The following is a 15,468-nucleotide window of genomic DNA, read 5'->3' as shown; positions in this document are numbered from 1 at the left end:
TAACTCCACTTTGTGTTGGGACTCATCATTGATTATTTACCTGTAATAGGAAACCACACTCTCTCAGTATTTTCCTTAAAAGACTACATTTTATTTAAAAATAGACATCCGGATTCCACGCTTTACTCTCCTGACTACTTATATAGAAGTAGTTCCAGTTTTTGGTCTTGAATCACTTCGATTCTTGCCAGCTCGCATTCCAGCCAAGAACACTGTGCTTCATATCCCCATCCCAATCCTAAATCATGCTGCTGTTACATCACTCAGTGTGTTCTTTGGAATCAGGTTTTAGTTCCAGTCTACCTATGACTGTCTCCACAGTAAACTGTCATGTGTCAACTGTCTGATGCAAAGACAATTTCAATAAGATAAAAACAAAAACAAAACAAAAACCACAAAAGTGAATGAGAATAAGGATTCAGATAAAAGAATTACTGTGGTGTAACTTCCAGTTCCAAAGAAATGACTTCTAAATATATAAATGTATATAAATTGATTACTAAAATCACCTTTATCCCAAATCTATTTGTTCAGATAACTCTGGATAATCTACAATACGTAATGGAAGTTACAGAAGTAACTCACCCTGAATGCTTTTTTGTAAAAATCTGCCTCAAGCCACATTCAGTTCCTTAATAAAACGTCACTAACTTGCTGAAGTGAGTTAGGAGAAAGTGTGACTTGCTTGGAATTAGTTTGACTACAGATTGGAAGATTGTGAAATCAGATCCCAGGTTCACCAAGATGCCATTGCAGGGCCCCTGAGCAAGGCCCTTACCCCTCAGTAGATCAGTTGTATAACGTGAGATAAAAACATATGCTGCCTTGGATAATGTCTGCCATAAATGTAAACATGAACAGTATAACATTGTTGGTCAGAAATCCTGAATAATAGGAGTCTATTTTTTTTTTTTATATTGTTTCATCTAGGCAGATGACTATACAGTTCCACTCTGAAATGAATATTGTTAATGTACGTGTTTAATAAAATGACAATATGAATCAATTAATTGTTAGCATCATTAGACATGTAGCACCAGTTCAAAGTTTCACACACCAAGCATGACTCATCGACTTCACTTGGAGGAAGTGGAACATTTTAAAAAAATTTTGGAAAAATGTGTTGTAAGTCAAAAGTTGTGTAATGTTATAGTGCATCTACGCACCTTTATGTAAACTATTATAGATTACGTTGATCGTTTCTAGCTGACAGCTTTTTCAATGCTTATTATTTATCTTGTGCTTAAGTAAGGGATAAAACTTGTCCGTGCATGTAGGGAGTTACTTACTACCCTGAACTAACCTGAAGTAGTACGTCACATCCTAGAGTGTTATTCTTCTTACTGTACTCCAGCAATTTGCCAGAACTAGCATTATTGTAAATGTTGTACAGCATTCACAACACAATTTACTCCCTGTTATCATTACATTACAGCAGCCTTATACTATATATATATGTATATATAGTATAAGGCTGCTGTAATGTAATGGGATATATATATATATATATATATATATATATATATATATATATATATATATATATATATATATATATATATATCACATTATAGCATGCTGACAGTCTCCTTTCAAAATGTTAAATAAACAACTTCTTACAGAAACCTACATCATTTCTACAATTATTAAAATTTAGTTTTCTTTGTTACATAGCAACACATTTTTAACACATGCATTATTATTCATATGCTAATATTGTGTCTGTTATACAATTCCTTATAAATACAATAATGTATTAGAAGATAAATGAATAGAAAAATTACGTTCTGCCCTCCTAGAAAATAGGATCATTGGGGTTCTATATTGAACGAGCCCTTTGGCACCAATAGTTCTTTGAGCTAAACTTTGAATGTATTTACATTATTCGGCTATATTTTGTAATTGTCTTTTACGTGTAGTGCCTGGTGATGATGATGATGATGATGATGATGATGTGAAGAACCCTGTCTGGTTCTTTAGCTTGAGCCCTTAAAAAAAGGTTTATATAGAACCTTTTAGTGATTTTAAATACGAAGTGTCCGGTAGAACCCATCAAGGGTCCTTGTAGAACATATTCCTCTATGATTGCAGAGCTTATGTTATAAAAAAATGAATCAACCAATCAGATTCAGGCCACCGTGGCACACAGTGTGCGAAAATGACTGTAGATTGAATTCTAACTGCTTCACGTCAGTGTTTGAGACTCACACAGATGTTTATAGGAACGTTACTAATAGTTTTTCTCTATAGAGCTAACTGAGGTTTTATTTCTAAAGCTAGACAAGGCGAAGCTTACATATTTTTCAAACACGTAAGTTTGGCTTTGGTGGCATTATTAGCATTTGCTTTTGAACTGTCCATCTTAGGGAAGAAAAACTTCCATCATTTCAGAGTTTCCCTTTTAAATCCGTCCTTGCTGTTGACACATCAGCCCAGCTGCTGGTTTTGTTAGCCTCTTTCATCTACCGCTCTGCAGGTGCAACTCTTAAACGAGAGCGCTTCGACCTTTCTGTACTTTATCCTGCCGGCCTGTTTCAATTATTATGCTAAAAATTATTTATCTCAGTAAGAAGAATTCAATAATTCTTAATACCACTATATTATCTGTATTTTTTCACTTCTTGAATTGATCTTTTGTGTTTAAATTTGTGCTTAGATCAAATTTAGTTGTAGTTGATTGTAAATTAGGTTACATCTAAAGACAAACATGTCAGATTGAAAGTTTCTGAATCTTTTAACACTGCCAGGCATAAACAGCAAAAAAAATCATTTGAAAATATTATATTGGAAATATTTTTAATAAGGGTGAATTTGTCTATTATTAATCCTGCCCTGTTACGATTTCTTCCCCAAAGCCATCAGACACTTCAGTATCCTTTTTTTTGGATTGACACCATTTTAAACACACACACACACACACACACACACACACACACACACACACACACACACACACACAATTTTTTTATCTGCCAATAGAATAAGACTGTTTCAAGCTTGAAATAATGTCTAGAAATATCTAGATTTTAGATTCTAAATGTCTAGAAATCATATATTTGGTTTATTATAATCATCTAAAAAGAAAGCTTAGATAAATATAATTATATTCAAGACACTCTCACTTGCTAAGACTGTGTGAATGACCACTTTTTTTTTTTCGAAAATCTAACCAAGGACACAAGGAATAAGTAAACCGAAAAACATTTACTGTTAAATGTTTAGTGCATCTTCTCAGAAAAAGGGGGTGCCGAAACATTTAACTGGCAGTGTACTGTAGGTTGCTTTAGGTGACTATATTCTTGTGCATATGTTTTTTTGGGCATGACTACTATTATGTTAGTGTCAGTCAACCACATCTTCCCGTAAAAGTAGGTGGATCTTTGCAATGTTTAGCCTCAAAATTTACAGTGAAAAATGTACAAGTAAAAAGTAGGAGTCTGACCTGAGATAAATGTAAGACGGATTTAGCTGGACTACATCTAGGATGTAACATAGAGAGAGGTTTTAATCCAAGGTTACTACGCTGTACACAAAAAGACAGGAATATTCATAAGGGTGTAAATGTACATTAGTATTACCGTGATTATTTACACTCAAACACACTACTGAGTGATTCATTCTCTAGAGAGTCCCTGCTGCTGCATTGACTCTATGGAGACTTGTGTTTATAGTGCATCATTCATGTGCACCGGGCTGCTATTAATGTGGCTGGATGAGGATCCGGGGTGGTAAATCTACACACCCGGCTGCCGAACGTGTTTAATTAGAGGTGATTTATTGTGGCGTATTAATAATTGATAAAAAGCTGCAATCGTGTCTGCGGTCATAAGAGTGGGGAAAAAATGAAGTATGCTGGAATAGGGAATGAAGGTGAGGTAATGAAAGGACTGAAATAAAACAGAACAAATGAGAAAAGCAGAGGAGGACGATGCGCATTGTGTGTGTGTGTGTGAGACTACTGAATACATTGCCAATATAATGTTAGCCCCCTCACTGTCCCCAGCTGGTGGCATTTACAGGGGCTGCGGGAGCACAGCCGCAGAGTCGATATCCTTGAGCAGTTAAAGGACTGTGCCTCCGGAGCTGCTGTGAAAAGGTGGGCTTGGTCCTGGAGAAGAAAAGCGGCGCTCTTGCAGGGATTAGCCGCAGGAGATTCCCTGCGGATAGCTGTCCCTTTTACCCCAGGGACACTGTAATATGATTACTTTGTTGTTTGCGCCCGGTCCAGTGGTTAAGCACTATGCTCCCGGATGGACAATGGGGGCAGGGACAGAGAGAGCGTATGAGAGAGAGAGAGTTTTTGGAGGGAAGGTTGGAATTCTGCTCCATTGGGGACAGCTGGGGTCTTACACTCAGAAACAAGAAGACAGAGAGCAAGCAAGCAAGTAAGAGAGAGAGATAGATAGGTAGAGAGAGAGACAAAGAGAGAGAGAGAGAGAGAGAGAGAGAGAGAGAGAGAGAGAGAGAGAGAGAGATCGGAGAAACAAGGGGGGGCAGGTCTTTTCTTTAGCTGAATGGAAGGCAGCTGTGTAGTGCTCTGTAATGTGCTGGTCAGCAGAGGTGCACCAGCTTGGGTCAGCGGGACTCTTTGGATCTCCACAGAGACCCAGAACCCCTCCTACACATCTACTGTTCAACAGGCAAGCACTCTCAGGCACATTTCATTAGTCCGTATTGACGACAAGTTTCTAACTAATTCCCCCCACCAGGACCGTAACCAAGATCAAAATGTTAGTGAGGTCTGATTGCAGGAATGTGCCATAGTTAATATATCACCACAATGAATGTGTACTACATCAATCGTGCATTTTTAATCTCTCTTATGGTTCCTTCCATTTTTCCAGAAACGTTTAGTTAGAACGTTCATTTCACTGGAAAATGTTGTTTTCTTTGAACAAACTGACCAGCAGCAGCTTTTCCAACCAAGAACCTGGTGGTTACCATAATCTAATGTATATAGATATATCTATGTGTTACGTGTTTAAGTGGCCACCCTCCCGACCTAAGAGCTTACTAAATTAATCTATGCAAAAAATCAATGAAGCCATGTTTCAGAAAACATTCCTGTATATGTTTGCGCTGGAGTTATGATGTTAACATGCTTATTACATACAGTATGCTGCAGTATATCTAGCACTACACATCTATCACACACAAAACATTGCGGTTTACATCTTCTTTAAGTAACGTCATGAAAAAGTGCTCATTTTTTACCTTTTTAAAAACATCAGCATATTAAATATTGAATCATATAAATATACTTAACACATCTTGTATAATAGACAGAGTGGGCAATTTTCATCCAGGCTGTTAACTCAATAATCAAAAACGGTACAGATATATCGCTTAATCCTGTCTCAGCATTAGAATAATTATCTTCATCATATGATCAGTTTTCTTGACAGGAATCCTAGCATGTATCATGGCTTTCAGATCCCTGTGTTGACCCTGAGCTCAGGTTACGGTCTGTATAGAGTTTCACAGGTGCTCAAGTGGGTTCCTCTGAATTCCCCACTCTCGTCCAAGTTCCTAAAAACATGCTAATATATTTATTAGCTATTATGCGCCCCCATAAGTGTGACAATGAGTGTGAAGACGTGTGTGTCTATTCTATTGCATTCTACATGCAATAGAATAGTGTCCCATCCAGGATGTACAACTCTTGCAAATATTCACTGACAAATAGCTAGTGATAAGCCTTTAAAGCAGGTGAAGTGATTTTATTTGTCCAGAAGAAAAATTCCATAATGAAGCATGAGTTCCATTAATGAACAGTATATGTGATTTTTTTTTTCTACGTAGATAACTGTTCAGTGAATATACTTGACATCAGTGAACAGTGTAAAATGAATATGTAATGATTTATGCATTTCTATTTTGTGCTAAACTAAACAAAAATGTTTTTGTGTATAACATTAAACTTCCAGGACTAGCTAAATTAGACGTCTAACTAAAGAAGCACTTTTCAAACCTTAAAGTATTTTGAATGATTGACAGCATTTGGGGAACATTGTTTAGATATGGCCAAATTGTTGCATTCAAGTGAAAATGTCAGGGTGTTCATTTCAAAATCATGTTTCTCACAAAAACAAGTATACATGTATCTGCCCTATGATTAAGCTTTTCGCACTGCAACCGAGCAGGCTTTCAAGCAATCTCTGTGCTGTGAAAATGCAAACACTAAAAGTCCTGTTTTTATAAAAATGAAACATATGTTTACTCTGTTTGTAAACTGGTCTCAGGGTGGTCATGGCACTGATTCAGTAAATCCTTCTTTGGGATTTTTTTTTTATTGGCTTAAGTGTATATCAGTGATGATTTTAGCACATAAAACACCTTCACAGCTGCTCGCTAAATATTTTAAGAGTGGTATGACTTCATCTGTAGTTCACCTGTCTGATGTGAAGCCAGAGAGTGTTGTTTTTTGGGACCCAGGGTTTCTGGGAGTGAAAGCCTAACTCAGCACTGTTTGTTTGACGGCCCTGTTGTTAATCATCGTATCCTTTGTTTAAACTGTATTGAGTGTCCGGGTGCCGTTCAATGGTCTCTTCAAGCTGACTCAGGCCTAAAAGAAAGTTTATAAAATTTTCACCCAATGGAAACTGCAGGGAAGTGTCTTTTAAAAGCTTAACTATTCATTAGAGCTTTCTGTAGTTTTAGAGCCTTTGCTGCATCTTTAAAAAGCAGGACCTCCATGCCACAAAGCCTGCTGATAACAATTATATAATACTCAGCAAGATAACACATTTTCTGTGCAGTATGTCCTAAACATGACTTTAAGAATCTCTGTACTTTTATTAAACTTTTTTACAAAATACAGAATTTTTTTTAGAAGTTTGCAACTGGTAATTCAATTAAGTATTAATTAAATTAATTACATTTTATAATCATTTAATGACAAATAAAATTATACATTTTGAATACATTTGGAAAGCCAATTATAACTACCCAAAAAAATCATTTACAAAAAAAGAATGCAAATAGAATGGGGATGTCAGAAGAGGGATGCTGCGTTGATGCAGGTAATATGCAACCACATAAACAAACAAACAAACAAACAAACAAACAAACAAACAAATAATAAATAAATAAATAAATAAATAAATAAATAAATATCAGGAAATAAAATATGACATTCTGATCCCTCTTTGCAAAATTATAGAACTGGCCTTGGTGTTCCAATACCTTTAGAGGGAGTTGTATACTCTTCTGTAGGCACATACCTTCCGTCCACTTTATTAGGAATTCCTAAATGATCACTGTGTAAAATCATGCCGTCAGTATTCGCATCCAACATCAAAATAGGGGGAAATGTATTCTCTGTTACACTGACTATGGAATGGCTCTTGGTGCCAAAATGTTTAAGTTAGTTAGTTAGTTAGTATTATTATTTTCAATTGAATTTATTTGGTTGGGCACGGTGGCTTAGTGGTTAGCACGTTCGCCTCACACCTCCAGGGTTGGGGGTTCGATTCCTGCCTCCGCCTTGTGTGTGTGGAGTTTGCATGTTCTCCCCGTGCCTCGGGGGTTTCCTCCGGGTACTCCGGTTTCCTCCCCCGGTCCAAAGACATGCATGGAACGTTGTTTGGCATCTCTGGAAAATTGTCCGTAGTGTGTGATTGCGTGAGTGAATGAGAGAGTGTGTGTGTGCCCTGCGATGGGTTGGCACTCCGTCCAGGGTGTATCCTGCCTTGATGCCCGATGACGCCTGAGATAGGCACAATCTCCCCATGACCCGAGGTAGTTCGGATAAGCGGTAGAAAATGAGTGAGAGTGAGTGAGTTTATTTGTATATGTAATTTATTGTAATTAAACAACTGACATTTACATTGTAAATTTAAATAATGTCCTTTCTACAACAGTTTGTAGTTGAGTGGAATTGTGCAATTATAATTTTGTCAAATATAATGAGCCTATGCGGCCAGCACAACCACTACAGAAACTCTTATAAAGCCTACTTTACTTTAAACGAACATTTACGTTAAGGTATACTAATGTGCGTCATAAACGAATACATCAAGCTGACAATGCAGCAGAAATTTCTTGTAGACAAGTTTCTACTTCTCTTTAGTCTACTGGCTGAAAACATTCGCATTTTGACAAGTTTGACATTTGAGATATGAGATTTAAAAATGAGGAAGAATATAGCTTCTAGTTTAGTATTATGCTGGCTACATGTCTAAATTAATGCAGCAGTACAGTGCATGAAATCATGCAGTAACATGTTAAGAGCGTCATGTCATTTTACATCAAAAATCTAAATGGGGGAAAGTGTGATAACTGTGAGTTTTGAATGTGACATGGTTGTTGGTGCCTGAGAGGCTGGTTTGATCTGTCACTTTCTTGAACAACAGTCTCAAGTTTACACAGAAAAACAAAAAACTTCCTGTGAGCAGCAGATCTGTAGGTCTGCTTTGTTGGTGAGAAACGCCAGAGAAGCTGGCCTGAGTTGACAGAAACTGCACAGTAAAAAAAAAACAACAAGAAAATAACAGTCTTTGCAACTATGGTGATCAGAAAAGCATGAAAACCACACTGGGTTTCACTACACTGTCAGAATCTAACACTACATTGGACACAGGCTTATAAGTGGAAAAGCAACAGCTATGTATTTATGTATGTTTTATATACTTTATTTTCGTATTTTATTTAAATATGCTTATATATTTATATATTTATTTATTTATAGCACTCAGCACTACAGAAACTTTTTATAAAGCCTCCTGTACTTAAATAAAAATTCTTTGTCCACGTTAAAGTGACTATTCAGCTAAATTTTTTTAGACAACTTCCTCTTCATCTCTATTTAGTCTTTCAGACAAAAAATGTATGCTTTTTAAGTTTGACATTTAAGCAGTAAGATTAAAAATGAGGAAGTTTTATATCTGCTACTTCAGCATTGTGCAAGCTGCATGCTTCAATACTGACACATTCACCTCTTACCCTACTAAGCTTAATCAGTTTCTTTTTCAGTAGATATTCAATTCATGCCGGTAATGGACTCAGGTAGCAAGCATGGCTTTCAAATAATAATGTTGCTCCATTTTAAATTGTATATTTGATTACATTTAGTACAGACCTTTGTAGAATTAAATGTCTATGCAGAACTGGTGTAACTTTTAAGTGTGGAGGCTGTAAACCTCTGATAAACCTGTAGCTTTAGTCCACTACATTTTATACAAAAATTGTGATTAACTGTTTTGTGAGACAGTTTTACATGCACTTCTTATTTTTTTATTACATTTAAAATAAGAAAAATAATTTAAAAAAAAAAAGACAAAACAAAAAGAGAATAGCTTATTGTTTTAGGTAAGTTCATGTACAATGTATTCCCATTAATAAACTTTAATAAACTTAAAGTGAATGATAAATTATCTGTTTAAATGCAAATATTTCAGGCAATACGTCAAGCGTTTAAAAAGGCCTTTGAATCTGAATGATTAATGAACAAATAAGGAGAAAACACTGAGGTGATCTCTACAGTAAACTGGGTATTGTGATCCTAAGTGATATGAGGATCAGATGAGGACAGACACCAGATTAAAGATTAGATAAAGTCTGTTGTAATGGAGGGATGTTTGAATATGATAATTTTTCTCTTTTTCTCTCCCTCTCTCTGGAAATCTTTGGGATTCATAAAGTGAGATGGAAAAAACGAGGGCCCTGTAAACAAAACCCACTTGTTCACTTGCTTTACATGGTTTAAATAACTCTGTCTGTTCAACATCACTTTGTCTTTCCAGTTTATTTTCCAGTTCTAAACATGAGCAATTTGCTGGTGCACCAAGACCATTCGCATCTGCAGTCCATTAGAAGGACACAACTAACAAAGCACAAATACAGACACATCAATCACCGACATGGCCCTGCCCCACCACCACCACCACCACCACCGCCATCCCCACCTCCACCTCCACCTCCTTCTGCAGAAGCTTTGGAATTCCTCCCAATGTTCACTGACTGGAGCTCATTGATTCAGATTTACTGAGAACTTACCAACTTTTCCTCTCATCAAGCACCTCTGAAACACATTATGACACATTAAATCTAATAACAGGCTGTTTATTCACAAAGTAAGCTAAAATGTGTAATTAGGCCTACTGGATAATGACATACTTTTTTTTCTTAAAGGTTAATAAGAGACATAAGAGACTTAATTGTAACTGGTATTAGACTCTCGTAATGTCCAAGGTGTTGCTTAGTGATTGTAGGGTCAGCTAACTCTGATTAGGAGACTTGTGTTACCTGGAAGCGGCAGGGTTAATGAGGCAGCTCTTCTTCCTCCTGCTTGCTGATACCAGATCTGTATTGATCAGAAGATCACCTTGGCATCTGACCAAACAGGCACAGGCAGAGAGAGAGGGGGGGTAAACATGCACTCAGTAAATAAAACTGCTCAGTCAACATGGCCATTTCAACCCATTAACAATGAGAACGGTGGCCATTCTTCTTCTAGAGAGCTGGAAGAGAGAATGTCTGGTTTCATTCAGATGTCACATGTTGGGTGGGCCAATCTGAGCTTGATTTAAAGTTCCAAAGGGTATTGTAATTTTATTAAAATCACCCTTTCCTGTGATTCTACACATAAACATAAAATAGGTGGGTGAAGAGCTTATGTAAGGAATAAAACACATGGGGTCAGGACAATCATTGACTGGTTGGTGTGATGAATCTGAGGTACTGTTTCTACAAGAAAATGGATTATTATCCTAAAAGTGAACATCCCAAGAGTTTTCATTCCTTTAGAACCACATCATTTTGCTAACATTTTTATTACATGTGGTCATTTTTATCCATTTTCTAGGTACATTCGACATCCTTTGTGGAATGGTACAAGTTAGTTTTCAGGTTTGGAAGCTAGAAAGAGTCATTCCATCACCAGCCACTCCTTTTTCGCTTTCTTGAAGTTAATAAGACACAGGTTGTCATGCTACTGGGAAATTGAAAAGCCCTCTGTCCTGAATTCTTTCCCATGTCTGAAAGCATAAAGAAACAGCTTGACCTCTGACTGCTGACACTGGAGTCTCCTTCTATAAATGATTCTGTGCAGAAAATCTTTTTAACATCCATTCATACAGAGTGTTCGCTATACAATTCCCTGTGTTTATTGTTACTATAAAAAAAGATTATGCACTAAAATGAACACTTTAACATAAGCCTGTGATCTGAATTGCAGCCAGCACTTTTGCTGTTACAGAAAATTATTCATTATCTACAACTTCTGACCAATCAGAACAGAGAATTCAACAGCACTGTAGTATAAACACAGTTTCCTTGTCTGAATGAAATATTTGTGTTTTGTAATAAAAGCATTTCTCTACTAAAGAGTGTGAAACATCTTCTTCACTGTCATAACCTTGAAGAACATAATACCATGGCATAATTTCCATTTTCATCAGATTATGATACCAGAGCTCAGTTCTGCTTATTGTTCACGTGCCAGTAAAAAGCAAAAGCATCAATCAAATTGCAATACAATAACCTTTTCCATGATTTACACCATACATTGCCTAAAAGCTTAACAGAGCTTCTTGAGGATTGGCATATTTTTGTCGTCTTTCTTTGAAAGACGATTTTATTGATTTTATTTTCTAAATCCACCATTAAACCTGACAAATTGTATATTCACACTGTGATAACTTTAAAGGTAGTTATTAAGTGTATGTGTTTAACAGCTTGGAAAATGTGTCTTTTACTGTCACAAAGAAGGGGGTTTTGTACAGGAGGAAATCTAGCCAAGGTCATAGGTAGAGGTCGGAGGTCGTGGAGGCAGGACCCGAGTCCCAGGGCACCACTGGGATTATGTGAGTGTAAAAAGAACCTATTCATAGCAGGAGCTCAAAAGTCAACTGTTAGTTCCACATCTACCTCTTCTGCCTATTGTGTAAAAGTGTGCGGAACAGTGAAAGCAAAATGTCTTCTCATCTGGAGAGTATTAGTCACTGATAGACCAACACAGGGACAACAGATGTATACCACATGCACTGTATATTTAACAGATATGCCATTTATGAAAAAGTATGTCTTTAATAATCCATATTACTCCTGGACATGAATCAGCATCATGTCTACTTGTACAATTAAAGAAGCTTTGTATTGTATTGAAATTGGCAACGAACAGCATATTCCATCTCTCAGTTAGCTCATTACATTGGTGTGGTCAAATACTAACAAAGACATCAGTGTGTGCATCTGTCAGCAGCCTCTGTGTCTCAATGTGCTACACACATGAAGAGGTTTTCAATACTATCACAGCACTGAGACCCAGTTATTAATTTCATGCTCATCATTTTATATATCATTTTTGTACTTATTATAATTTTGCTCATCTTTTTTTTTAAATCCCTGATAAAACAGGGATTATATGCAGATAAAAGTCATGATTTTTTTTTATCCCTGATTAAGCCAGATGGGCATCAAGCTGGGTGAAATATTACCAGACCTGCTGTACAGAAACGTACCACTGCAAACTTTTCATTTCATTTTCAAGCCTGTTGGAAAGCCGCTGTGTACAGGTGGGTGAAAGGAAGAGAAATGTAACAGGTGGGAGAGATTCTTGTCCTCAGGATTTATGAGGCATGTGCTGTACCTGCAAAATAACTAAAGAAGTAACTGAGTGTTGGTAAATGAAGGAATTTATCCTAAGCTTAATTTATGTTCAACACATATTTTCTATCTGTAGAATTTTGTTGAAAATAGGAAATTTTAAATATGAAAATGACTGTGGTGTGAAGATACAATACCTGTAATCTAACTGACTATATATGCTATAAAGTGTAACAGCATCAGCAACAGCAGCGAAAATAATATTCTAATATTTTTAAACATGTTTTTTTAAATAAAGCTTTTTATCAGTTTAGTTATGATATTTTTTTTGTTTTAATAAGAATAGGTGCAGAATGAAAGAAAAGACAAAATTATATATAAAAAAATTCTATATTATTATACATACATTCAGCATAATATGCTCAAAAGTAAATACAAAAATGTATCAAAATCCAAACATTTATTAAATCTGTTTAGAAATTTAAACAAACAAAAAACAAACAAACAAACAAATAAATAAATAATGTCTGTATTTATAAATAAATAAATAAATATTCAAATTGTATAAAAATGTGCTATAAAGAAAATACACGTTGGATAATAATAATAATAATAATAATAATAATAATAATAATAATAATAATAATAATAATAAATTGTATTATTTATTATTATAGTAGATTAGCTGGATATGACCCCAGGCATTGCTGCCTGATTTCTGCAGCCCCCCTGCAGCCCCCCTAGGTGTCTCGCTTTCGCAGCGCTCGTGCGCGATGCGCTTAATGAAGGCGAGCAGCCGCTGACGTCACCGCGCCGTTGATTTGCTGAGGCGGGCGCGGAGGGGAGTCAGTGCGCGCGAGAGCGGGTACTGTGAACTGCGCTCTGTATACACGAGTCTCCTCAATAGAGCCCTGTACGGAAGCGGCGCGTGCAAGCGACCTGCAGGTGAGTAACCGGAGGGCGGGAGGGGACCGGCACCGCGACTCGGCATGGTCACGGCTTACGGGAAACATGGAATATTTTCACTAAGGCACCGCGGATCGGAGTGTTGTTGGCGTCAGTGATTGACGAAACGTAACGTGTTTGCTTACAAAACACGCTTCGAGCTCAACTTCCTCGCCTGTTTTAGCTTAATCGCTGCATTTAAAGTGACAGCGCAGGACCAAGTGTTTTATAAACGAAAAGAAGAACAAGCAAGGAAGTTGCTTTGAGTAAAAGTGGCGCCGATGTCAGTGAAGCACCTGATGCATGTTAGAGTCGGGGTTCATCTCCAACGCTTCACCTGTATACAGATGTAATATTCACAGAGCTGATCTCACTGCTCATCCTGCACATACATGTCCACATTACTACCGGTATTGTTAAAACTGACGATTATTGCCCACTTTCTTTGAGGGCACGGGTAGACCTGTATGATGCATGCTCATGATGTGTGTTCTTAAACAACAACTCTTTTGTCTCTTTTTAATTCAATCCTAATGAACGCTTTTCATGCTGACTGATGGATGTAATCAGTAATGATGTATTACATGTAACTTGGCGTCATTTGCGCACAGTGCGCTGACGCGTAACGCTGCCATTACGCTTTAAACAGAATCACCTGCGAGCGTGTCCTCGTCTGGAAACTCCAGTATCGATCTGCTGCATGGCCGCTTTTAATTCGCCTTGTAGGCTCGGTGGTATCACAATAGCTGAGATATTGGACTCACGTGTTCCGTAGGACTCCAAAGGTTATTATCTGGTTGTTGCTGGATGTTTTATGCGCGTAAACGTTTAGTCTTAAGCGCAAAGATCGCTTTGCTCTCCGGCTCAATTGCACTGATTGCACCGCTAATTCTGTCATTGGTGATTTTATGAAGCCATGCAGTTTTAGCAAGTCAATGATACTTACTTCAAACAATGCACGAGCCTTTATTTATTTATTTATTTGATTTATTTATTTATTTGATTTATTAGTTGTTTATTTAACTTGCAGTTTGTGACCCAAGCGCTTATTTTTTTTTTCAGCTTTGCGCATCGGCGCAAGCGACTCTTTACTTCTGCTGATGACACTGTATTAAAGTTAAGAAAATTTCCTCTAGTCCAATCTTTGTAGGTCGGCTGGACACGAATGTGCTTAAATTATTGTTAGGAGAATCATATAAAATGAAAACCATTACCACTATAAATTATTAGTTTATTTTGGTTAAATCCATCTTCCTTGATTGGATGTTTTATCACTTTCATGAGCGGAAGATAAAAACCACTGCACACCGTGTGTGTGTATTTTTAACAGCATTATTTATCTTTAAGTTGTGGAAATATTGGTGTGATTAAATATTAAACCTGTAGTCAACTGTTAAAATTGTTTATTCTATATCACAAAAGTGTAGGACCACCAGATAGATATATAAAAAAAACAAGATTCTGTATTTTTTCACATTGATGTGCAACCCCACAAAAATCTCTCTCTCTATGCATTGACACTCTCCCCTTTATCCAATTTTAAACAAACCTGAATTCATTCATAAAACATGTTTGTGTTCTGGTCTTTGCACTGCAGTTGTTTATGCTTTAACATTTTAAAAAGCAGCCTTAGACGGGCACGTTGTTGCCACTCAGTCTCTGAGATTTTGTGACATCCTCTGTTCCAACTGTTCCTGGCAACAGCTTGCCTCACCCTCCATGCTCTGCTCCCAATCCCGCTCTGTGATGCGAATACTGAATAAGATGCCATTTCATTTCAGGCGGCTGTTGATGGGCTTTGTGAAGCAAGCTTCGAAAACCAAAACAAAAGCGTGATTACAGGCAGGGTTTCCTAGTGCTAATGCAACACTTTCAGGCTTTGCATTGAGGCAGACTAGCTCTTTTCGAGGCATAGGTGGTGATTTGTACCGTTGTTGCAAGGCTGGAACACAAAGGTCGTGTTGTTTGCTGGTAATT

General features: G+C 37.0%; 1 protein-coding gene across 1 annotated transcript in view; it reads left to right on the top strand.

The window, feature by feature from the left end:
• Positions 1-13,376: 13,376 nt before the first annotated feature.
• Positions 13,377-15,468, top strand: part of zbtb16a (zinc finger and BTB domain containing 16a) — a 95,854-nt gene continuing 93,762 nt past the window's right edge. The window contains exon 1 of the mRNA XM_060891325.1: positions 13,377-13,491. The gene's annotated coding sequence lies outside the window, so the exon portion shown is untranslated. The remainder of the gene's footprint in view (positions 13,492-15,468) is intronic.

Source organism: Tachysurus vachellii, chromosome 17 (assembly GCF_030014155.1).
Source record: "Tachysurus vachellii isolate PV-2020 chromosome 17, HZAU_Pvac_v1, whole genome shotgun sequence".
Taxonomy (NCBI): domain Eukaryota; kingdom Metazoa; phylum Chordata; class Actinopteri; order Siluriformes; family Bagridae; genus Tachysurus; species Tachysurus vachellii.
Note: the sequence above shows the minus strand (reverse complement) of the source record. Positions and strands in the feature narration are given on the sequence as shown.